The following is a 24393-nucleotide window of genomic DNA, read 5'->3' on the forward strand; positions in this document are numbered from 1 at the left end:
GTAAGAGTTACTCTGGATGGAGAAGCCGATTCTCCCTGCAAGAGGTGGCTTCTAAGAGTGGTCTCAAAAGAAGATCCAAGACACCCTGTTCGCTATAAGCGGATGGGGAAAGCCCGAGTGAACACAAGCGAACACAGAGACGGTCAGAAACCATTTAGTGCATCAGTGACGCAGAGAAGTGGCAGGAGCTGAAACTAGTAAGACAGTCTGGAGGCTGATGATGAAGGTCCTCGGGTGCCAAGCTGAGGAGTTTGGATTTCTTCCTGTAGACAACGGGGAGCCAAGAGATGTTTTTCACCAGGCAAACACCATGCACAGCTTGAATTTCTGAGCAGAGTGGAGGATGAGCTGGAACAGGGAAACATGGGTGGCGGGAAGCTAACTGAGGAGGTGTTTGCGACATGATGAGGACCTGAGGTCAGGGGTCTTGCGGAGCCAATACCAGAGTCCCACTGGAGAGAAGTCTCCGGGAGGGTCTGCTCACTGAACTTCAGGACTGAGACAGACACAAGCAAGGATGGCAAAGCGCTTCCTGGCCAGAAGACTGGGTGGTCGGTGCATTTCAGACCACCTTCTAGAAGGGAGGGAGGGGACTTTTATTTCTACAAGTTACCTCTGGGGCACCTGCAGGAGAGCTGGGTGACAAAAGGTCCGGGCTTGGGAAAAGCTGTAAATGGAGAGAGAGGGCAGGGAGCTGCCGGATTATAGGCTAGAGGAGAGGGCAGAAAAGCACTAGAATCCACGGCTCCTGTTACTCGGGACAGGATGGCCAAGGTGGCTTCAGAGCAGGTCCCTGAGCAAAAGCAGCACAAACAGATGTGCACAGATGCTTACTGTCTACCCACAGGTTTAGGATGTAAAAAAAAAAAAGCTACCTTCGAGAGCCACGTGTTTATCTAAGGTCAGTGGGAGCCCAGGCCATCCCAGGGGCAGTCAGCCCTTCCCTTTCTGGCATTCACTCTCCCTCTCTTCCTGCCTCCTTCTCAGCTCCTCACCTCCTGCCCCTGTGACACAGGCCTGGGGGGGGGGGAGGAGGAGGACGGGGGACACAGAACAAGGGTAAGGTAAGTGGCAGCTATGACTTCAAGATCACTCCTGTCCCTATCCTAGACCTTTCTGGGCCTGAGGAAATTCAGTTTCAAGTTCATACACCACGTTCTGTTTCTTTAAATCAACTACCTTTTCACGTATGTGAGATCCAGGAGTCCTGAGAACATAAAAGTAACCGCTATGTCTTCCCGCACGTTCCCTCCCCATCCCTGCCAGCCATCCCTCAAGAGGAGATGTATGGACAGAAGACCGGTTCCCAAACGCTGCCCTGTAAAAAGGGTGGATAGTTATGTAAGAATTTTGCAGAAACTTGACAAAACAAAACAAAGGGGAGACTTCTTTTGCACTTACAAGTGCAAAAACATGGACTGTCAAGCGAGTAAAGGCTAATTCAAACACTTGGGGTGGGGGGGGAGAGATACACTCCACATAACTTAAAACATGAGGGAGAACTGGCAGATGACAGCACCAGAGCGAGTTTCCCAATAACTGAAGAAGTGACTCGGAACAGCTTCCCGGTGCCAACGAATCTGGTTTGTTTTAGGAGCAGATGAGTTCTAGAACTTTTATTTACTATGGGGTTTTTAAATATATTTAACGCCACTTAATGTTTGCCCCAACCCTGAATTTTCTGTGAAGCCCTGAATGTGCCAACCATGGTATCTTACAGGCATGTAATGGGAGCTCACTTGCTTTATGAAATTTCAGATCTGCAAAGAGATCACGTGCAATCCACGGAGTACACCCAGGCTACTTGCATTACAGGACACAGGCCACGACTACTGTACCTTTAAAGCAGGCTTTGTCAACCTCCACCTACTGACATTCTGGACCGGGTAATTCTTTGTTGTGAGGCCAGCCGGTGCACTGTGGGATGGGTAGCAGCATCCCGGGCCTCTCCCTACTGGAGGCCTGTAGCACCCCTCCCCGCCCCCCCCAAGCAGGGCAATCAAAAATGTCTCCAGACATTGCCAAATGCCCCTGGGGGCAAACCGCCAACTCTGAGAACCATGCTTTAAAGGGGGAGTCCAAAGCTTACGAGGACGTGCCTTGTCCTTAAAATCCACCCCGAAGTGAACTTCATTAAGAAAAATTGACTCGTTCTGTTTGTCTCTCGGCACCCAAAGCAAAGAAAGTGCTGCATTTCCTCAAGTGGAACATAAACCCCTAGGCGAATTTTGCCTGAAGTCCTGGAGTTGTGCACAATTCTGGAAAGGAAATCCAGAGTGGATACCCACAAAGCTTCCTGAGCTCAAAATATACCACTTTCTTCCATATATAGATTTGGAGTTTCTGGAACATTTATTATCCTTACAACAATTCCAGAAGGTAGAAAACCTACTGGGAAAAAAAAAAAAAGTGCGTATAATCACATTCATCAACAGAGATATGCCAAAGGCTAAAAAGTTGCTTTTTAATTGCCTTACACCTTCAAATTCAACACAGAATTATTGTGAAAAGGATCTGGTCTCATTTAAAACACACAGACAGGCACATATTTAATGCTCAGTGTTCTGAGGCTAAGCGGACTTTAAAAAGTAGGTGTCGTATGGAGCTAGACTGGGAATAGGCTTATTACCAGCCAGAGTGGAAATTGGCACAGTTATAAAATGGGTTCATATACCCGCCTAACCCTCGCTGTTTCTCTTGCTCTGAGGATAAAATCCAGTCTCTGTTCAAGGCCTTCACAAAAGCAGGGTGAAGACTTTGCCAAAGGTACACGCTCATGAAAGCTGAAATTTTAAAACTCATTAGGCCACTAAGCCTCAAACATTCTTTGGACCATCCGACCCCACTGGCCTCTGAAAAAGGGGGGAAAAAAGAGATACTAAGCAAGCCAGGGGAAAAACAAATAGAGCCATTTAAAAGCTTTATCTAATTACCCCCACTGAGACTTTTTCGCTGCAGTCTGGCCGGCGGACAAAGAAATGGGGGTGGGGGGGTGTGCCCTGGGTTGTCTCTACCTTATCAGGACCACCCGCCCTCAGGGAGTCTGAAAGGCCTCAGGTGAATCCTGCAAGGGCAGGAAGCACCCAGTCTCCCCAGTCTTGGGGACTTTACAGAGGCTTTCAAATTCTCTTAGCATTACTTGCTTGAATCACACTGAGCAAACATCTCCACCTTCTCCCACTTCTTTTGTCTGAAGCACCTATTCAACAGGCCACCACCTTCACTGATGGGCCGACGGGCTCCCCTGTACCCTGGAGTACCATCAGAAACAAGATGCACCAGGAACTGAAAGAACAGCTCCTTGAGCCCTCCTCCCAGGCTTCCCTTGGTCTCCACCAACCCACAGGGAGCAGTCTCTGGCTCTACTCCACATTGGCTTCCCTTCAAGCAAACGGAGAACACCCCGAAGGTGACCAGAGACCCCGAGACCGCCACAGTCGGCGGCACTGTCCCACAGGGCAGCCCACGTAAAAAGTCTGTCTCCCTGACTGCCCCCCCGCCCCGCCACCTTCCTTGTTCTGCTACCTCAGTTGTGGTGAAAACGCAGCAGATGGTTTTCCTCTCTATTCTGCCTTCTATGGGAGTGGGGAAATTAAAAATAAGTGATGCATTTCAGAAAGCACATCGTGTGCCTCCCTCTGTGTTTCATATGGTACACCTTTTACCTCTGATTTATGGGGAGGCCCCCCGGGGCGTGGAAATCACAATCTGACCCCTGCTTTTTGAAGAGGGCCCTGCCTCTTTCTACGCAAAATCACTAAGTCTGAGAGAGAAAGCGAGAATGAGAACTCATGCACCCTGCCCCCTCCCAAAGAACCCACCCAGTCTCTTAATTATATTTGGATATAAAAAAATGTTACTCAACTTTGCTTGTTCAGTAGGTCAGATGTACAGAAGCAACTCTGAGACGGGGAAACCTCTGACTGAGCAGGCTTGCCTTTCAACCAAGAGATGATGCTTCCCAACCATGGCTTTAGTTAATTGAGACTGCAACCATTTTATCTCACTGTACAACTTCAAGATCCTTACACCTACTCACAGCAGAAATGGTAGGTAAATCACACTTTTTTTATTTATTTATTTATTTATTTATTTATTTATTTATTTATTTATTTTACATTTGGTCACCCTTCCAAAGATACTCCAAATCTAATACAATTAATTTCAAAAAGGTATGAAAAACTGGGCTGAGTAAACTTAAGATGGGGAGGTGGAGTCCTATCAAAGCCTAATCTAATCTCAGGCAAGGGGGAAGACGACGATTGTCCTGTTATCAGGAGGGACTATATTGCATACTTTCTACTGATACTATATTACATTTCTATCTTTTGAATGCAAATCTGTTTAATAAAGAGTAATGGAAGACATCACTTTGTGGATGAGCTAGATTTTCCAAAACAAACTAAACAATCCGCTATGAATAAATGAACTAAGGTGATGTTGCGCACGTATATCCTCAGGAAGGGGAGGTTTAACCTGAACACATGGGTATCAGACAAGAAGTCCGCCCAGAGGATCTGCCATCTGACACCAGAGTTGGTCAGAGAGCATGAACTTCAATTAAAAGACACTTACAAAAGAGAGACAGATTATTTAAATATGATAACAAAAACAAAACAAACTTAACAGCCTACCTTCCTAGGTCAGAGGACATGGAGGATTCAGAAATTAATTAAATCTAGTAAATAATGTAAAACAGGGAAGGACTCCCTTTCAAAAATGCCTCGGTTAATTTTAGCATCCTTCTGTTTAGCTGCTTAGCAACCCTTATCCTATGACCTTTTAAGCACCACCTACTTTTCAGAAGGATAATGAATAGAAACATCAAAAGGATTCACTTCTGACTGTTTCTAGTGAGCACGTTTAACCAATTTTTGTAGAAGTTAAATTTATATTAATTATATCATACAAAACCCTAAAAGGGTAGAATTTTTTAAACATCATTAACCAGGAATTTTCCTTTGCTGAAGGTAATAAATGATGTTAACAACTGAGCATAAAGACAGCAAGCAAAGATTCCCAAACTGACCTTAGGAAGTAGATCAACACAGCAGTTTAAAATTGAAGAGTAAAAATGCAAGCCACATCATGGCAACTAGCTGCTGCCTGACGAGACAGCAGATAAACCAATAAACAACTCCATCAGATGCCCACTGACAGGGGAGGTTTGTTTTCCTTCTTCAACATTCTATACCTGGGTTGGATGCAAATAAGATCTCAGGAGTCTGCCTGAAGATATCTAAAATAAAAGACCCTTCAATCAAAAGGTCACTTGTTGGATGATGTAAATAGTTAGGAATGGATGCACCACCTGTGCTGAGTCAGACCCATCTTCCCCATCACAGAACAAACACTCGTCTGCCATAAGGGCCGAGGCTCTGAATTTCTGATGAGAAACTAAGTAGTCATCTAGAAAACCCCAGAGAATGATGTGCATCAGCAGCAAGTACCATATAACCAGCAAATCCTTTAAAAACAAAACATCCCAAAATGCAACCTGCTTAGCAGTATTTTTAAGAATGGTAAAACAGTGCAAGTTCATTAACAATCTAAAATGGAGCACAAGCTAAACAAATAACCAAATCAAAGGGCTCTCCCTTTCTTTTGTAAAAGTGGGGGTGGGTGGAAGAGAAGGTGTTTTTTCACACATTTAAAACTTGATAAAAGACATTCAAATGTTTAATTCATCAGTGTAACCAAAGCTCAAAACACATCAAAGCAGGATCCATCGGCGGGTACCCAGAAAGGTCCCTCCAAAATGCAGAGGTAAAACACAAACAAACAAACAAACAACAACAACAACAAAAAACCCCTAACATTAGTGGCTCACCGTTGCATGAATTTTTGGGAAGACTAATTTCGAACCCATTTCTTCAAAAGTTCTGTGTGACTCTTGAAGGAAGCACACAACTAAATGTTTAAGAAAAGGGGGGGAAAAAAGTTTCTGCCAGGACTCCAGCCTCTAACTTAGACTTCCGGGTTACACTGTGTCTTAGAACCGTACCTGCCTACCCGAAGAAGCACCAGGTCTAGAGGATGCTTTTAAGGGCTATGGGGAGAAGAAGGAAAAAAACCAACAACAACCCTAAAACTAACAAAAACCATTCTCTGCTCTGCAGTTCCCTTTTCTCCACCTTCCACTAAAACTAAACTTATTTCAGAACACACTCATGCGCATGCACAGACCACTTCATGTCTAAAAGAAAAAAAGACCTCAAAAATATGGGATGCACATTAGCAACTCAGCCTTTGCAGAAATCATCTCAAGTCTCCTCTTCGAGACCGAAATACCTCGCTATTTCCAGCATCCCTATCCAACAGACAAACTTTATTTCCAGTGACTTTTTAAAAGGCTAGGCTTAAATCTAAACTCTAAAACAAGCACGAGGCTTAATTTTCCTACTGATGAAAACCCTCAGACAGGTTTCTCAGCGTACCAAAAAAAGTTGTATTTTTTATTCACCCTGCTATCTCTCGGCACCACCACCACCACCACCATCCCCCAAAAAAAGAAGAAGAAAAAACTCCAAAGTGCCCCGAATGAGTGCTGCTGCTGGCTCTGAAGCCGTGTAGAATTTCGTAATGGAATGTGAACTGCTCGTCCGGATCTGGGCTCACGTTCTATCTTCTAACCAGTAAGGAGCGAGGGAGGGCAAATCTGCTGAGCAAGGAGAAATACTTTCCTCCTCTTTTATAACCCATCACGGATGCACCGCGGACGCTGGACGCGAGCTGCACGCGGCGCCTGTCAACCGGCCCGCCCGCTGGCCGGTCCCCGCGACCCCCGGGTCCTCGTGTCCCCTGCGCCCCTCCTCTGCCCGGGGCCGCCCCCGCCCCCCCCCCCGCCCGCCCGAAAAAGAAAGTGGCCCCGCAGAGAAGTGGGCTCCGCCACCGCGTCCCGCACTCACGCGCCTGGCCCGGCCCCGCGAGCGGCCGGGGAGCGAGTCACCACATCCTCGACGCGACCCTCGGCCCCTTCCAGAAAACACGCCGCTTCCCAGGGAGGGGGCCGGCGACGGGAAGGACCTCCCCTGCTCCTTAGCAACCATTAAGGTCGCAGTTTCCTAAGAGACCGCGAGTGGGGAGGGGGCGCCGGGGGCCGGGCCCGAGGCCGGGTTGGGGGGGGGCGCACTGGGTCCCCTGCCCCTCGACGCCGGCCCTCCCCCCCCCACCCGGGCCCCGGCTCCGCGCTGCGAGCCGGGATGGGAGGAGGAAGGGAAGCCCCAGAACTCGGGAAAAATTGGTCCAGCGGGCGGCGGACAAAAGTTTCCGAGCGCGCTCCACAGCTGGGCGGCGAAGCGGGCCCGGCGGCCGGCCCCGCCTCGGATGCTCCCGGCCTCCTTCCTGTGCTCGTGACGGCGCCGGGTGCCGAGGTCCCCCCCCCCCCCCGCGATGCAGGCTCCGCTCCACACCGCTGGCTCCCACGAAAACACGTACACCGCCTACGGAAGGGCAAGGGAACAATACGCGCGGACACGGCTCCGGCCCCCTCCTCCCCCGGTCACCCGGGGGCGGTGGTCGGCGTGACCCCTAGCCTGGAGCCGGGAACGGGGAGGGCGCAGCGTTGCCCGCGGCCCCCTCCCGGCCGGCGCCGTCCGCCGGGGAGGATCAAAGTCCGCGGAGCAGGGCGCGGCGGATGCTCCCACCGCGCAGCCCCGAGCGGGCACCCCCGAGCGAGCACCCCAGGCGGGCACCCCCGGTACCTTGCGGCGGCGGGCGGGCGCCGTCATCTCCGCGCTTCTCGGCCCGAGAGGGACTCGAAAGTATGTAGGAGAAAAGTTTCCCCTCCCACATGGGGGGGGAGGATGTCGGGGGAGAGAGGGCGGAAGATGGAGAGCAGCGCTGGGAAGATGTTTCTGGCCGGCGGTGCGCGCACCATCCGAGTCCCGGCGGTGCTGGTTAAAAATAAATTCCGCGGCGGGCGCGGCGGCGCGGGTCGGGCCGGATTCCTGCGCTCGGACGGCTAATATGGATGCGCATCAGGTCCTGGCGGCGGGGCGCTGCGGCGGCCGCGGCGGCTCGCGCTGGGAGCTGGTTGGCAGAGCCGGCAGCTCGGGAAGGGGAAAAGGAGCGGAGGAAGGGGAGGAGGAGGAGGAGGAGGAGGGGGAGGAGGGGAGGAGGAGGAGGAGGAGCGGCCCGGCGCGCAGCCCGAGGGGAGAGGGCTGCCCAGCTCATCCCCGGCCGGCCCCACCGCCCCGAGCGCACGTAGCGCGGCGTGGGGCGCTCGGGTCCTCGGCTCCGGGAAACGCCGAGTTTAAAAAGTACAACGCGCTCTGCACACTTCACCCTCCCCATCCCCAAAAGTTCTTTAAAAGGTCGCTCCCGCTCAGCCCTAGACATCTCGCTGCCACCCGAGTACCGGGAGCCGGAACCCCGGGCGCGTACTTACGGCCCGGCAGGGCTCTTGGCTCCCAGGCATGATGCAGTGGGCACCGGTGGGCTTCAGGGAGAGAAAGAGGAGAGATGCAAACTTGTTCCGGAAAAGGAATCAAAATGGCGTTTCTGGATGTGCAAAGTTCATCAACTCCGCAGTCACTTCCCCTCCTCCTCTTCTCCCACAGGGAGGGAGGTGGGCGAGGAGCTGGCGACCCCGGCGCCCCAGCCGTCGTCCCGGCCCCCGCCTCGGCCCCCCGCCCCGCTTCCTCGCCCGCACGCTCGGAGACTCGCTCTCCCCCTCTCACCCTGATAAGTAGACACATCACGTGTTGCTCCTGCGAGTCTCCTGGGGACGTGTTACTGAGCGGCGGCGGCGGCGGCGGCTCGGGCTGGGGAGTGGGGGGGCCCGCGGTACCCGCGGGTCCCCACCGCCGCCCCCGCCCCGATTTTAGCTGGGCGACCGCAGTTTCCATCCCGGGATGGATGGAGGTGGAGGCCCCCACCCCACCCCCACCGCAGCCCCAGGTTTGCCCCCACGCCCTCCGCAGGCGCCCCGGGCCAGGGGAGGGCCGGGCCGCCCCAGGGGAAGGGTCTCGGCCGCCGCAGCTGAGCGCGATCGCGATCAGCCCAGCGCTCGCCGGCCGGCCACCCTCTTGGACCACCGCGCCCCCTCCCCTCCAGCCCCTCACTTGCGGGCAACTCCCCGCCCCCGGCTTTCCATCACTTCACTCCAGGGTTTGTTTCACTATTTTAACGGAGGAGACTGAGAGGCAGCGATGCCCGGGAGGCGCGAGAGGGGCGCCCCGGAGGCCGGGGCGTGGGGGTCGGGTTCCCTGGCCCGGCACCGCCCCGCTCGGTCTCGGAGGCAAACGGGAGGGTGAGCCCCACCCGCTCCGTTCCCTCTCCACGCGGTCCTCGCTCTGCATCCAGGTGGGGCGAGTAGATGATGGGGCAGAAGATTAAGGAACCAGCGCTTCACCCCGCCCCCAACTTAGGGCTGTTTCTCTCCCAGGGCCCGGTCCTTCTAGCCCTGGGGCTGCCGCCCGGGAGGGAGCGTGCTCTCCGTCCAACAAATTCAAAGCTCACTCGCCTTTTGTCACCTTCCCTTCCCCACACTCCACAACTGATGCTTAAGCGGGGGCTGCCTCGCCCCCAAGGGGCTGAGGATGGCACAGGCTCCTACCGCCCCTGTGTCCCCACCCCGCGACGGCACTGCTGATGCTGTGTCATCCACGTCGCCCTCCGAGGCACCAGGGAAGCCACACGCAATATCTCTTTCTTTCAGAGGGCTCCTGTTTCAACTCTGAAACGCAGGGGCCCTCCTTGGAGATGCCTGTTCTCCATCCCCAAGGCGGCTGCCACCAGCTTCGGCGTGGCTTAGGCGGCCCAAGTTATCACGGAGCCCCAGAGAAACCAGGCCCGGACTGCTCTTCCTCCAACAAGCAGCTGACATGTTTCCCACTGTTAATACTTTTCCTACCAGGGTTCGGCGAGGGGCCTTTGGAAACATCTTTAGACAGACAGGGGATGATTGTGGTTTTGGAAAATAAACACCACCCCACTCCCCCAGTTTCTGAGGATAAATGTGCCTCCTAAATACTTGTAGAGAACACTGCAGTAGAATTAAGCGTTGGAGAGGAGTTAGTAAGATGATGTTGCAGGTACAGAAAGCTGGCTACTCTCTACTATGACCTTTGACCCTGGCTCTACCACACCAACTTTGCCCTACAAAGTTGTAAGTGCAATCACGGCCCTCTAATTTGTGCCACAGGACCAGTGGCACTCCGGTTTTCAGGGCTACAGATAGGAAAGAAGTGTCTATGTAGGTATGGATGAAATTAATGGATTCTGGCCAAGACAGAACTTTATAGAACCAAGCAAACGCAGTTGGACCATTACCTCTGACGGGAGATAAGTAAGCCAAACCACTGCCCAAGAGGGAACCGATTCAGCTGCTTATTTCTCTGACGTCCAGAATCATCAACATTAAGTTTTCAGAACCTGTTACGTTTCCCAGGGCTGACTGTTTACTGAGGAAAACTAGTCAGAGAAACTTAAGCACTTGCATTTTCCTATGCCTCCCCGCTACTCCCACCCCATGTCCCCAAGTGTATTATCAAGTGCTTTTGTGAAGGCAGGCCTGCCGGAGGAGGGAATGGGCAGGTCTCTAAGCAGGAGTAATAGTTCACATGCTCACCGCAGAATTGGTGGCTGGAGCTTCTGAGTCGTAACGTGGTCCAGGCAGAAGGCAAAAGAAGGGCCAGGTAGGGAATGCTAGTTTATTTAGTTGCCTTGCCTCGAGATTCAAGAATTATCAGCCATTCCTGGTCTCCCCGGCAAGTGGTAGGTTTGGAATAAGAACAACATCAGAGTTGGAATTCTGCTTGTAATTTTAGCTTATTCTGTAAAATACACTGAAACTTGCAAAGCTACATGAATTTTCATGACAAATCACCACCTTTATAATGTCATCCAGATAATACTGGCAACTAAAAAGAGAGAAAACCGTTTAGAAGTAACTTTTAAAAAACTGAATTCTAGGGGTGCCTGGCTGGCTGGCTCAGTCGGTAGAGCATGTGACTCCTGATCTCAGGGTCATGAGTTCAAGCCCCACGTAGGGCATGGAGTCCTACTTTAAAAAAATAAATAAATAAAAATTGAATTCTAATGATACAGGGCTCTGTGTTCATCTTTTCTAGCTAATTAGTGAGCTTGGGAGTCAAATGAGTTGTTCAAAGTTCTGTTTGTTCATACTCAATATAAATATCATTTATCTGACAAATATTTATTGGACATCTAATAGGTTAAAAGAGTCATGCTATCTAAACCAGAGAGAAATGCCTCTCCACACCCACTCAGGATGGCGAGAATCAAAAAGACAAATACTAACAAGTATTGACAAGGATGTGGAGACATTGAAACCCTCATACATTGCCAGTGGGAATGTAAAATAGTGCAGCCACTTTTAAAAACAGTTTGGCAGTTCCTGAGAATGCTAAACATAGCGTTGCCATATGATCCAGCCATTCCACTTCTAGGTACATGCACAAGAAATGAAAACATATGTCCACACAAGAACTTGTACACAAATGTTCAAAGTGGAAACAACCTGAATAACCATCAGTTGATGAGTTACTAAACAAAATGCAGTATATCCATACACGGAGTATTAGTCAAAAGGAATGAAGCAGTGACAGGTGCTATATTATCAACAATGTTGAAAACATACTAAAGAAGCCAGACCCAAAAGGACAAATATTATAGGCTTCTGTTTATATGAAATATCTAGAAGAGGCCAATCTATAGAAATAGAAAAGTAGATTAATGGTTTGCCTAGGGTTGACAACTTAGGGAAATACGGGGATTGACTACTAATGTGTATGGAGTTTCTTTCTGTTCTTTTTAGAACCATGAAAATGTTCTAAAATTGATAGTGGTGATGGTTGCACACTCTGAATATACTAAAAAACACTGAATTGTACACTTCAAATGGATTATTTGTATGGTAGGTAAGTTACAGTTCAATCAAGCTGATACGTATATACATCAAGAAATTGTGCTAGGTTCTCTAGCAGAGAAGTGATACAAAAATGGATAATTCATATCCATGCCTTAAAAGAATTTATAGTCTAATATCTGCATCCACATGAAGTAATCATGAAATGCAGACCAACGTATTAAGAACCATTAAATCGGCTGCAAGTTTCAGGGGTTCAGAGAAAAGAGATCACTTCTAATAAGAGTGATCAAGAAAAGCTCCATGGAAAAGAAAGCCAATGGAGCTGAGCCATGGAGAACAGCTAGAAATTTTGTAGATGGAGCCTGGGATTAGAATCAGCAGATGCAAAGGCATGATTGTAGCAAGTCATGGGTCCTGTTCACAGATCAGGATGGAATCTAGTATGGCCGGATTATGACATATACAGGAATATGCGGTGACACGACCAAAAGGTAAACAAGTTGAGGCTCTACCACAAAGAATTCTGAATACCATCCATGGAAAACCTCAGGTATGAGGGCCTGAACTAGGGGAGGGGTGGAGGGACTGGAGGACAGAAGATCAGGAACCACTTCGGAGGAAGACTCCAGAAGAGCACCTGGTGGACCAGGGATGGGGATGTAAAGGAGCGAGGGCCCAGAGGATGCCTGGCTCTTAGCCAGGGTGGATACGGGAATGAGTGACAGAATGAGAGAGGCGGAGGTAGAAGCCCATTTGAGGTGGAAGATGACTGAGTAGGTGAAATACTGAGCCTGAGGTGGAAATAAATGGAAAACACTGTGCTGCTATGCCAGGGGAGAGAATCAAGAAGAAAAAAGATTGGAGAAGGCTGCGTGGATGAGGTGACTTTCGTGGAATCTCACAAGATGTGCAAGGTGTCCCCCAGGCAGAGACGAGGGGGCAGGGCACTCCAGACACAGGGAGCAGTGAGTAGTAAGCACAAGGGCACAGAGGCGGAAAACAAGGTCAGTTTCCTGAACTGCAAATACCTCACTCTGTGGCTGGAGCAGAGGGAGGAGGGGAGGCAGCAAGAGATGGTGCTGGAGAAATAGCCACTGGGCCAGACCGCTCAGAGCTCTGTGCACCTTGCGGCTGACTTGGACTTTATCCAATGGTGAGGGCCTGAAAGGCTTAAGGAGGAAGGTAGACCGAGCCTCCCTCGTGGGACTGTGGAGAAGGGTCTGGAAGATTCGAGACAGGAAGGCTAGTTAGGGATTAACAGAAGAGCCCATCTAAGAAATAATGAGGACCTGGGAAGCCCTGGCTGGAGAGGTAGGGAAGAATGGATCTCCTGGAAATATAATTAGGACATAGATTCCAGAGAACTTGACCAGTTCGACAGGAGAGAAAGGAAAACAATCCCTCTGGAGCCCGGACCCAAGAGTATGGCACCAAAAGAAGGGAACCCACCGCAGCAGCCATCGTGGAGTGACAAATGACGACAGCGCAGGGGTTAGAGCAGAAACAGTGGGGCAGGTGGAGGGACTAGACCAGGTGGGAGACGTTACAGAGATGGAATCCACTGGGCTTGGGCCCGACTGGGTGTGGCGTGAGGAGAAGGGAGGATTAAAGGAGGCTGCTTCCCTGGGCTCAGGTTTGGTCCGGGGATGGGTAGTGGGTCCATTCACCAGTGGTGTGAGTGTTGAGGAGAGGCGGGTGGTATGTGGGAGACGCGAGGAGGCTGGAGCCAGGGCGAAGGCCTGGAGGGACATCTCAGGGACAGAGACGATGGGCAGGAAGAGCTAGAAGCTGAACCCAGGGGAATGCCTGCAGTTAAGTGGGTGACCAGGGAGTGACCAGCACTCTCTCTTTTTCCCTTGAAGGAGCAAAACAGCCAAGGAAGTGGGGGCTGTCAAGGAAAAAGATGGTCGATGGTGTTCAAACGCAGAGAAATCAAGGCAAAGGGCCCCCAAAGGAGTGAGGTCTCAGAAGGTGAGTTGACTGGAGAGTGGGAGGCAGGGCCAGCACACGAGGGTTCCAGAGCCCCTGGAAGAGGAAGTGAAAGCCCGGCTCTGTTGAGAAGTTAGGTGATGAACGGAAGGGAGAGAAAAGAGCCACAGCTGCAGGGGGAAGAGCCGCCGTATGTCCCGAACACCTTCTAGGTGCCAGGCACGGGTCTAAAGGCCTCGTGTGGATTATCTGGCTTCCCCCCTCCGCCCGCCCGCCGGGGAGGCGCTGTTATCATCCCTCTTCTGCAACTGACAAAACTGAAGCCGAGTCCCAGCGTCACACGGCTGGCGGGGCTGAGATGCACCCCACACCGCCTGACCCCAGAACCCGCTCTTCTACTGCGCATGTCACTCAATTCAGAATTAAGTGGTGTGCTAATAAAAAAATGCCTACTTCAGGGGCGCCTGGGTGGCTCAGATGGTTAAGCGTCTGCCTTCGGCTCAGGTCATGATCTCAGGGTCCTGGGATCGAGTCCCGCATCGGGCTTCCTGCTCAGCGGGGAGCCTGCTTCTCCCTCTCCCTCTGCCTCTCTCCCTGCTCATGCTCTCTCTCTCTCTCTGTATCTCTGTGTCTCAAATGAATTAAAAAAAGGGGGGGGGGGGCGCCTGGGTGGCTCAGTTGGTTGAGCGACTGCCTTCGGCTCAGGTCATGATACTGGAGTCCTGGGATCGAGTCCCGGGTCGGGCTCCCTGCTCGGCATGGAGTCTGCTTCTCCTTCTGACCCTACCCCCTCTCATGTGCTCTCTCTCATTCTCTCTCTCAAATAAATAAATAAAATCTTTAAAAAGAAAAAAAAATGCCTACTTGGTTGGACTCCATCTCAATAAAATGTTCTTGATTGGGGTTGTGGAGAAGAACCACTGTCCGTGAGGTTGTTTGTACAAGGATTTAACTAGCAAGATAAGTGAACATACAGCTTAAGGTTTGCTAATTTGGTTTATAACCACCACCACCCCCCTTCACATGAACCTAAAATACAAACTCTTTCTGCTCTCCAAGTATTTTGTTCTGTATGTACGACTACATTCTAAAGCTGTAGCCAGATACTGTGTATACCCAGGATGCTGAAGATGCTCTCGCAGAGTCCACACTCTTATGGTCTATAACACTCGTTCTCAGTTCGGGTGATTCTGACTCTCCCCCCGCCCTGAGGGATGTTCAGCAATGTCTGGAGACATTTTTAGTTGTCACAAGTTGGGGGAAGGGTACCACTAATATCTATGGGTAGAGGCCAGAATAGTGCTTGGGATCCTACAAGGCACAGGACAGGGCGCCTGGGTGGCTCAGTCGTTAAGCGTCTGCCTTCGGCTCAGGTCATGATCCCAGGGTCCTGGGACCGAGCCTCATGTCGGGCTCCCTGCTCAGTGGGAAGTCTGCTTCTCCCTCTCCCTCTGCCCCTCCCCCGCACTTGTGCGCTCTCTCTCTCTCTCTCTCTCTCTCGCTTGCTCTCAAATAAATAAAATCTTAAAAAAAAATTTTAAGGCACAGGACAGCACCCACAACAGAGAATATGTGTCCCAAATGGCAGCAGTGCCACGGTTGAGAAACCCTGCTTGATGGTGCCTTGAAAATGATCTCTAGGGGGGCACCTGGGTGGCTCAGTCGTTAAGCGTCTGCCTTCGGCTCGGGTCATGGTCCCAGGGTCCTGGGATCGAGCCCCGCACTGGGCTCCCTGCTCCGCGGGAAGCCTTCTTCTCCCTCTCCCACTCCCCCTGCTTGTGTTCCCTCTCTCGCTGTGTCTCTCTCTGTCACATAAATAAATAAAATCTTAAAAAAAAAAAAAAAAGAAAATGATCACTAGGAATATCAGCATCCAGGAAGGAGGTTTCAGAATGGGTAAACCACCCAGACTATCGATGCCAAGGGGGAGGAATGTGGATCCAGAGAGGGAGAGAATACGGATACATGAAGAAGAAAATAGCTTTTGAAGGAAGGTGTGTGTCTGTCTATGGCAGGGAGATCAGCCTTAGAGGAAAAGAGGGATACTTCCTATTCTATGACAGGAAGAAAAAGAATAGTAGGAACATACTGAGAAGTACTGGTGGGAAGCAGGCAAGTTGTGGGACTTCACATCTGATGGTTTCTTTGTTTTTTTTAAAGATTTTATTTATTTATTTGACAGAGAGAGACACAGCGAGAGAGAGAGAACACAAGCAGGGGGAGGAGGAGTGGGAGAGGGAGGAGCAGGCTTCCTGCGGAGCAGGGAGCCTGATGCGGGGCTCCATCCCAGGACCCTGGGATCACGACCTGAGCCGAAGGCAGCCGCTTAATGACTGAGCCACCCAGGCGCCCCCACATCTGATGGTTTTGAATATGGAAAAGCAGCAGAACCGGAGAGTGAGGGGAGCAGCGTGGCGCTGAGGCTTAAGGAGAAAAGAAATGTAGGAGTTGGTGGCAGAAAAATTCTGCTGTTTTAGCTTCAATGCCATGGAGCCACAGAAGAGAGAAAACATATGGTAGGGATTACAGACAGTTGGAAACTGAAATGAGTAAAATCCATCACAAGGGGGATGACACTGAAGGGGCTGAGCCTGAGAGCCAGGATGGTCAGGGCCACGGAGATGAGAAGGAAAAGCAGGCTGGGTGGCTGGGAGGGAGAGGAAGGTGCAAGGGACAAGCAGGGCTGCGACCGGGGAGGCAGAGAGGCGCTCAGGGGAGGAAGAGAACAAAACGATTCTCGTGAGACAGAGCAGAAGTTGCAACCGCGGGCTGAGGACATGAAGAAAGCTATGAAGAAGGGGCAGGACACAAGTCCGTGACATGAATGGTCAAGGATGGTCAGAGGAAAAATGTGGAGTTGGTCCCTCAGGCGTTCTTGAGGGAAGTGTGTCTGAGAGGTCAGTAGGTGACCGGCACAGATGAGAAGAGGCAGGCATGAACAGACAGCACTCGTGTCAGAGGAGGTATTGTGGGCCAAACTGTGTCTCCCCAAGTTCATATGGTGAAATCCTAGCCCCCAGTACCTCAGAATGTGCCTGTATTTGGAGTTGGGGCCTTTACTGAAGTAATGAAGGTTAAATGAGGTCATAGGGATGGGCCCTGATCCAATAGGGCTGGTGTCCTTGTAAAAAGAGATTAGGACACAGATACACAGAGGGAAGACTGTGTGGGGACACAGGGAGAAGGCGTCATCTAAGTGCCAAGGAGAGAGGCCTCGGGAGAAACCAACCTTGACAGCACCTTGATCTCCAACTTCTGGCCTCCAGACCTATGAGAAATACATTTCTGTTGTTTAAGCCCCCAGCCCATGGTACTTTGTTAGGGCAGCCTGAGCTGACTGCTACAGGAAGGAGGGATGTGAAAACATGGTGAGCCTCGTGTGGAAGGGACAGTGGAAAGCACGTTCGTAGACTCCACAGCCTCCCCTGTGAGTGGGAGAACTAGTCTTTTTTTTTTTAAGATCTTATTTATTTATTTGACAGAGAGAGACACAGCGAGAGAGGGATCACAAGCAGGGGGAGTGGGAGAGGGAGAAGAAGGCTTCCCGCAGAGCAGGGAGCCTGATGCGGGGCTCGATCCCAGGACCCCTGGATTAGGACCCGAGCCGAAGGCAGATGCCCAACGACTGAGCCACCCAGGCACCCCTGGAGAACTAGTCTTGAGGAAAGGCTTTCAAAGGAAGTGATATCTCTGAAGACAAACCAAGTGTCCATGGAGGTGCAGAGGGAGGGGAAGTACTGTGGAGAAATCTGTCTTAGAACAAGGGGATCGGCGTCCTCAGTGGATTGCACACTTCTTGAAAGTGGGGCCCAGTCCCTCAAACGATTTCTCCACCCCCGTGCTAGCCCAGGGACTGCCATATTCCAGGTGCCAAATGAATCTGCTTTGCAAAGTGTGCAGCGGTAGAGGGGTGGGGATGAACTTGAAAGGGTTGGGGGCACAGGGGAAGCTGCTTTGCCCAGGGGTGGGAGAGAAGCCAGGAAGGGGTTTGCCCAGGGGCGGCAAATATAGCAGCAGGCTGAGAGGCAGGTGGAGAGAGATGTCCTTTAGAATTTCCTCCAAATCCCCTTACTAAGGCAGCCCATTGAACGCTCCCTCTCAGATAAGCAGGGCAGAGTCATCGGGATGGGCTACTGAAAACACCTTTACTCAACTGCTGTTAGCCTAAATACGTTATTCCTTTAGCTACTCAGATAACTCGAGGAATGTGTTATTTCTGGTGGCTGACAGTTTTCCCTTTAAATGTGAACCGTTTGGAGTAGAATTTTTTTCTAAAATGTATTATGTACTGCTTGCTTTTTCTCCCTTTTCTAAAAAAAAAAAAAAACAAAATGAAGATAGGAACAAAATGATAGTATCGTAAAGTTCAAATATTATATTGGATTGTTGTACAAAGATAACTTTTTGTAAACAAGATTTGTGCTAGGCCACCAAGTGATCATATCCTCAAGAAACTATTCATCCTTGAGGTATGTAGTAGCTATTTCCTAGCATACCCTGAGACTCCACAGTAAATTCCAATTTGAGTTTCTGTCTGCTTTGTGTTATTTTCCCTCCCTCGTTATCTGGCTATCCCTGTCCCTTCTTTCTGAACTCAGTGTGCCTGCCAACAGCAACCTCCTCTTCCCTTTCTAATTGATCGTTTCTAATCCACAGTGGTTAGGACAACTGCATCACCAACACTGTTAAGAAATGTGTCAAAAGGAAGCCTGAAGACCGTCACCTCCTTTTGCTGCCCAGTAGCCAAAACTTGCTTATTTCCTGATGATCATTTGGGTTTTAGATTGATGAGTTCTTAGCATATTTCTAAATTATAAAAGTTGTTTTAAAGATATCAGCAGAGGGGCGCCTGGGTGGCTCAGTAGGCTAAGCATCTGACTCTTGGTTTCAGCTCAGGTCATGATCTCCCGGTCCTGGGATCGAGCCCCACATCGGGCTCTGCACTCAGTGTGGGGTCTGCTTGAGATTCTCTCTCCCTCCCCCTCTGCCCTTCCTAGCTTGTGCTCTCTCTCCCTCTCTCTCTCAAAAAAAAAAAAAAAAAAAAAAAGATATCAGCATATAGGGAAGGATAAATAACTCTTCTAAGCCAACTTGCCCTCCGTGATGAGAGTTCATTGCTTACTAGAATTTTAAAATAATGGAACCTCAGGGGATACAAAAGGGCCAGTTGTCCCTCCTTCTGCCTTCAGACAAGGTGGCAGGTATTAGAAGAATTGCTTTCCTTTCGTTGGATGATGAGTCTTTCTTTGCCTTTTAAGACATGTACTTATGATTCAATATTTATTTCTCTGCGGGAGAGAGCTCTTCAATCATGAGCCAGCATATAAATAAGTGAAATAAATACTTCTTCAATAAGTAATGTGTCTGTGTACCTGTATGTTCAATTGAGAATGCACTAACCAAAGTAAGATTTCTGCAGTTTCTCTTAAGCAGACCCCCAAATGGCACTTTAAGTAGAGACTACTGAGAGTGCTTTAGTATTCCCGATGGCTCCATCTACCTCACCCGGCCACTGGTCAGCTTGCTCACAGGATATGTCCCCACGTTCCCAGGTCCAAAGAGCAGACCGCAGTTTTCAACTGTATGAAGGGCCGAAGAAATTGCAGAAAATCACACAACTAGATAGCCATGAAAAACCCTGCCCATTTGTAACCTGAAAACAACAACGCGTGTAACCTAATGGATAGAAAACTCTCTTTTCCTCAGAAAGAAAGAAAGTCCTAGCCATTTCACTGTGAAATGCCTCTGTGTCATTTCACAGTGAATGGGGAATTGGGATGATTTTACCCGCTGCTTCTGACTTCTATAAGGCAATGGACTTAGCAATTTCAGGCACTTTAACATGCATACCTTAGGTAAATAATGGAGTATGTGCTCAAAAAATCAGGTATTCCAAAGTATTGTAGACTGATTTGATGTGACTTCTCCATGTGACTAAAGAAACTTGATGATCATTTACTCATTCATTCAACAATGGGTAGGCAATGATAATGTTCCAGGCTCTATGTACAACAGTAAACAAAGCATGCAAGATCTCTCTGTCCTAGTGAGTCATATAGGCTAAAGACATGTTATGTTTTAAACAACGAACTATCATGAAAATCTTAACAGGTATACTACAAGTTGCTTCCTCAGCAGGAATTTTTATAATAAAGCCAGCGTATGCCTCTGTTGCGGCCTGAATTGTGTCCCCCCACCCCACCCCAATTTATATGTTGAAGTCTTAGCCCCCAGGACCTCAGAAGGTGACGGGAATAATTATGTAACATATAATCATGTTACCTTACAGGGGTAATTAAGGTAAGATGATGAGGTCATTTAGGTGGGCCCTGAATATGGCTGGTGTCCCTATAGGAAAAGAAGACTAAGACACAGACAGACACACACACACACAAGACCATGTGGAGACACAGGGGAAAAGACCACCATCTGAAAGCCAAGGAGAGAGGCCTCAGAAGAAACTAACCCTGCCCACACCCCGATCTTGAACTTTTAGCCTCCAGAACTGTGAGAAAATAAGTGCCCGTTGTCTAAGCCACCCATTCTGTAGGAGTTCGTTACGGCAGCCCTAGTAGGCTAACAGAGCCTCCAAAGCCTAAACCTTATCTGCCCAAATGTTGGGAATATCTGTGAGTTAGAACAATTTCACCAGAACTGTAAGCTAGGAGGTTGGGGTACAAGCTAGGAGGTTGGGGTAGACCCAATGGAATGAGAAGACCTTAGAGGTGCAAACAGGATTAGATGATATTTTGGTAAGACAAATTTGTGATAATCCTAAAAGTGAAGCCAATTGGAAAGCAATCTGTTTAAAAATCTAAAATTAACTACTAAAACCATCCCACATCCATGAAACAAATACTTCACACCTTTTTAAATGATCCTGCAGAAGAATACTTAATTTCATGTTAAAAGTTCACGATGTATTTTTTTAAGTGAAAAAACAAAAAACAAAAAACAAAAAAAACCTGGCTACAAATAGGGAGCCCTGTTTTTGTGAACAACAATGAAAATTTTTACTCACACTTAAGTTAAAAAAGACAGAAGAGGTGGACAGCAAAAAGTTAAAATGGTGCTTATTTCTAATAGAGGGAATATTTTATCTTTTGCCATTCTGCTTATCTCTGTTTTCTTTTCTCTACAATAAACATGGAATGATTTTGTTGTAAGGGGAAAAAAATTAAATAGTATCATTGAATCCATTACATGAAATGACTGTCTTTGATGTCATAGATATCTCTATCAAACTCAAGGATCTGAAGCAATCATCTATGGCATGTCCTAGACAACATAAGTAGCTCACATCTTACAACACACAGCTCTTCGCACATCAAATCCATTCCTCTTCCTCGCCACTTCTCTTTATGCTATAATTGTACCAGTTCTTCATATTTCCTATGCATTACAGCCATAATGTAGTATATCAGATCATGGTTGGTTCCTAAATTGAAATCCAAGTTTCAGTTTTTGGCTAAAAGAAGAGTGTTTCTTTCTCCTCAAGTTTCTTAGAAATGGGATTTTCTAAAGCAAAACGAGAACTGCAAATATCCTTGGAAGCAGCAGATGACAGAGGAAAGAGCATGCACTGGGACATGCGACAGGCCTGGGTCCTATCTTCCCTGGCTCTACTGCTTACTGGCTGCTGGTAGTCAGGTGTGTCTTAACTCTGGCAAACTTCAGTTCCTTCAACTATAAAGCAGATGTAATAACCATCTGGGCACTGTTGTGAGGATTAAAAAAGATAACATGCGTAAAGCATTCAAAAAAGGCATCTGGCCCATGGTAGGTGTGCAGTAAACTACAGCTCTTATTATATATATAAAACTTTGATGCTTAATATTTACATTTTGCAATCAAACACATATATCTTAATCCAATATAAGTATAAGGTTATATCAAATTCCCTATGTAATCTTTTTTCAACTCTTTTTTTTTTAAGATTTAGTTATTTATTTTAGAGAGAGAAAGTGCACACACGAGAGGGAGGGGCAGAGGGAGAGGGAGAAAGAACCTCAAGGAGACTCCACACTGAGCATTGAGCCTGACGCAGGGCTCCATCTCAAGACCCTGAGATCATGACCTGAGCCGAAACCAAGAGTCAGATGCTTAACTGACTGCACCACCCACTCGACCCCCATGGAATCTTAAAAAACAAACAAACAAACAAAAAGAAACAGAATAGTGCCACACCAAGGTCATTATTTCTTAACTGCTATGTGATAATCATTCATTTATGAGTATGTATATATAGCTGGACTTATATATGTGTGCATGTGTATGCATAGAAGATGCTTATAAAGTAAAGTTGCTCATAATCGTTTTTAATGTTACTTAAATTACATCATGGTGACGACGGACAAGATAAAGCAATTATAACCGAAATGCTGAGCTGGAAATCTGCAGTCATTAGAAAAATGGCTTATTTTATAGAAAGGGACAGACTTGAGTGATGTGACTCTATGATTGGTCAAGTTGATCCTGTTATTTCAGATGACTTTGGGATATGCTGATTTTCATACAATTACTTCATCAGAGAACCAGAGGCACATGGAGAGTACAAAACACGTCCAACCCAAAGAGCTAGTAGGTGGTAGAGACAGGTTTGGAATCCAAATCCTCTGTCTATGGCTCAAGTTCTCTCTATTGCACTGTAGAGAATGAGAGGAAAACTTATATTTTGGGTAGGCTATAAGTCTGTAGTTACACACAGAAACAAACTTGCAATTAGAAAAAAATTAGGAGAGAGAGGGGATGAGTGCATCCAGATACTAAACATGCAATAAATCAAGAATGCACACAATGTGCATATACAATACACTACGTTCTAGTGCCGATGCAGCAATTTATTATCAATGGAATCAAATGGAAAACTTAGAAGTATCTGGCCTATGATAAAGATGGCACTTCAAATCACTGGAAGAGAAAGACAGATCAGTCATTATAGTTGAACAACTGAAAGGGAAAAAAATTCACACCAAATACCAACTTCCCACTAACTTTACACCAAAAGCAAAAGTTTATTCCAAATGGATTAAAGAATTAAATGTAAAATATAAAATCTTAAAAGAACCAGAAGAAAAATAGGTAAATATTAATCTGATCTTTGAGGGTGTAGAAGAGTTTTTTTAGGGAGAAGGAATAGACCATAAAGGAAAAGATGTGCATTTTCATTCACCTAACAATTTAAATTTAAATACATTAAAAAAACCCAAAAACCCACTACAGGCCAAACTGAAAGGGAAATTACAGGCTAGGAAAAAAAGCATATTTACAGGCAGAGTTGGTTAAGAGCCTTAATATAATAAAAGCTACACTTTACTGAGTCTTTATTAGGTGAAGACATGCTAAGCTCTCTGCACACAATATCTCGCCATAATCTTATAAGGAAGATACAGTTAGCTCCACCTTTAAAATAAAGAAATGGAGACATGGAGTGGCTAAGAAGTATCATGCCCAAGGACTCATAGCTAGTAAGTAGCAGAACAGCGATGTGGATGTAGAGCTCTTTCTGAGTTCCAAGCTTTTCCTCTTAATTTTCATATACTATAGGCTCTTCTAAATCAATATCGAAAGCACACCTCCACTACAAAATGGGCAAAGGATATGGAGAAGCAATCTACAAAAGAAAACATATAAATACTTAATGAACACATTTTTCATGTTCAACATCAGTAGTACTACAAGAAATGCAAATTAAAACATGCAGTGAGATTTTTTTCTCTATCAGATTAGCAAAAAATATTTTACAATGTCAACATCTAATTTTGGCAAAGCTGAGGAGAAAAGATACATGTTGTTGTGGGAATGATACTGTTTTCAATCACCTTAAACAGAAATTAGAAATTTTAAGTATTTTGTTCTTAAAAATGGCTCTTTCATCCAGCCATTCCACTTAAAAAAAAAAAATTCTAGAAATTTTGCTAAAGAGATATACACAAAGATATTTGTATAAGGATGGTTGTCATTAGATTATTTGTCATTATAAAAAACTGGAAACAAGCTAAAAGTCTACTAATAGGACTTTGGTACATGAATGGTAAAACATTCACATGATGGAGTAACATGTTAACCATCAGCAATCATGAAGTATAAAGCTACTTAAAGCTACTTGGGAAATGTACAAAATACAGTGTGTGAAAAACAAATCTTACAAAACTGTATGTGCTTTTATTTATTTATTTATTTATTTATTTAGAGAGGCAGTGGGAGAGAGAGAGAGAGAGAATCTTAGGCATACTCCATGCCCAGCACAGAGCCCGATGTGGGGCTCCATCTCACGACCCTAAGATCATGACCTAAACTAAAATCAAGAGTTGGATGCTTAACTGACTGAGCCACCCTGTATGTGCTATTTTTAAGTTTTGTTTTTCTGCTTATCTACATTTTTCAAATTTTCTACAATGAATATATATTAATTCAATACTTGGAACATTTAAATTTTAAGTAGAAACCCTATCTTATATCTTAAGGTTTCTACTTAAAATTTAAATGTTCCAAGTATTGGTAAATACAGGAATTCAAAATCAGAATCAAAGATTATAAGGTTCCTCTGAAGCCCAAACTAGATATAAAAGCAAGATACAGATTTGTAATATATAAAGAAACCGGTGGTTAGGTCACTAAAATGAAGA

At 47.5% G+C, this 24393-nt stretch overlaps 1 protein-coding gene across 8 annotated transcripts in view; it reads right to left on the minus strand.

Moving 5' to 3' along the window:
* RREB1 (ras responsive element binding protein 1) overlaps nucleotides 1-24393 on the minus strand; it is a 177281-nt gene that overhangs the window by 121804 nt on the left and 31084 nt on the right. For 2 of the 8 annotated variants that reach the window (XM_064597208.1, XM_045866408.3), the window contains exon 1: nucleotides 8390-8664. The exons of 1 other annotated variant lie outside the window; for it this stretch is intronic. The gene's annotated coding sequence lies outside the window, so the exon portion shown is untranslated. Of the gene's footprint in view, nucleotides 1-6908; nucleotides 7334-7703; nucleotides 8069-8385; nucleotides 8666-24393 lie in introns of those variants that run through there. 5 more of the 8 variants (XM_045866412.3, XM_064597204.1, XM_045866413.3 and 2 more) reach the window with 5 other exon arrangements.

This window comes from Mirounga angustirostris, unplaced genomic scaffold (assembly GCF_029215605.1).
Source record: "Mirounga angustirostris isolate CCGP_5_RB_7025 unplaced genomic scaffold, mMirAng1.0.hap1 SCAF_8, whole genome shotgun sequence".
NCBI lineage: Eukaryota > Metazoa > Chordata > Mammalia > Carnivora > Phocidae > Mirounga > Mirounga angustirostris.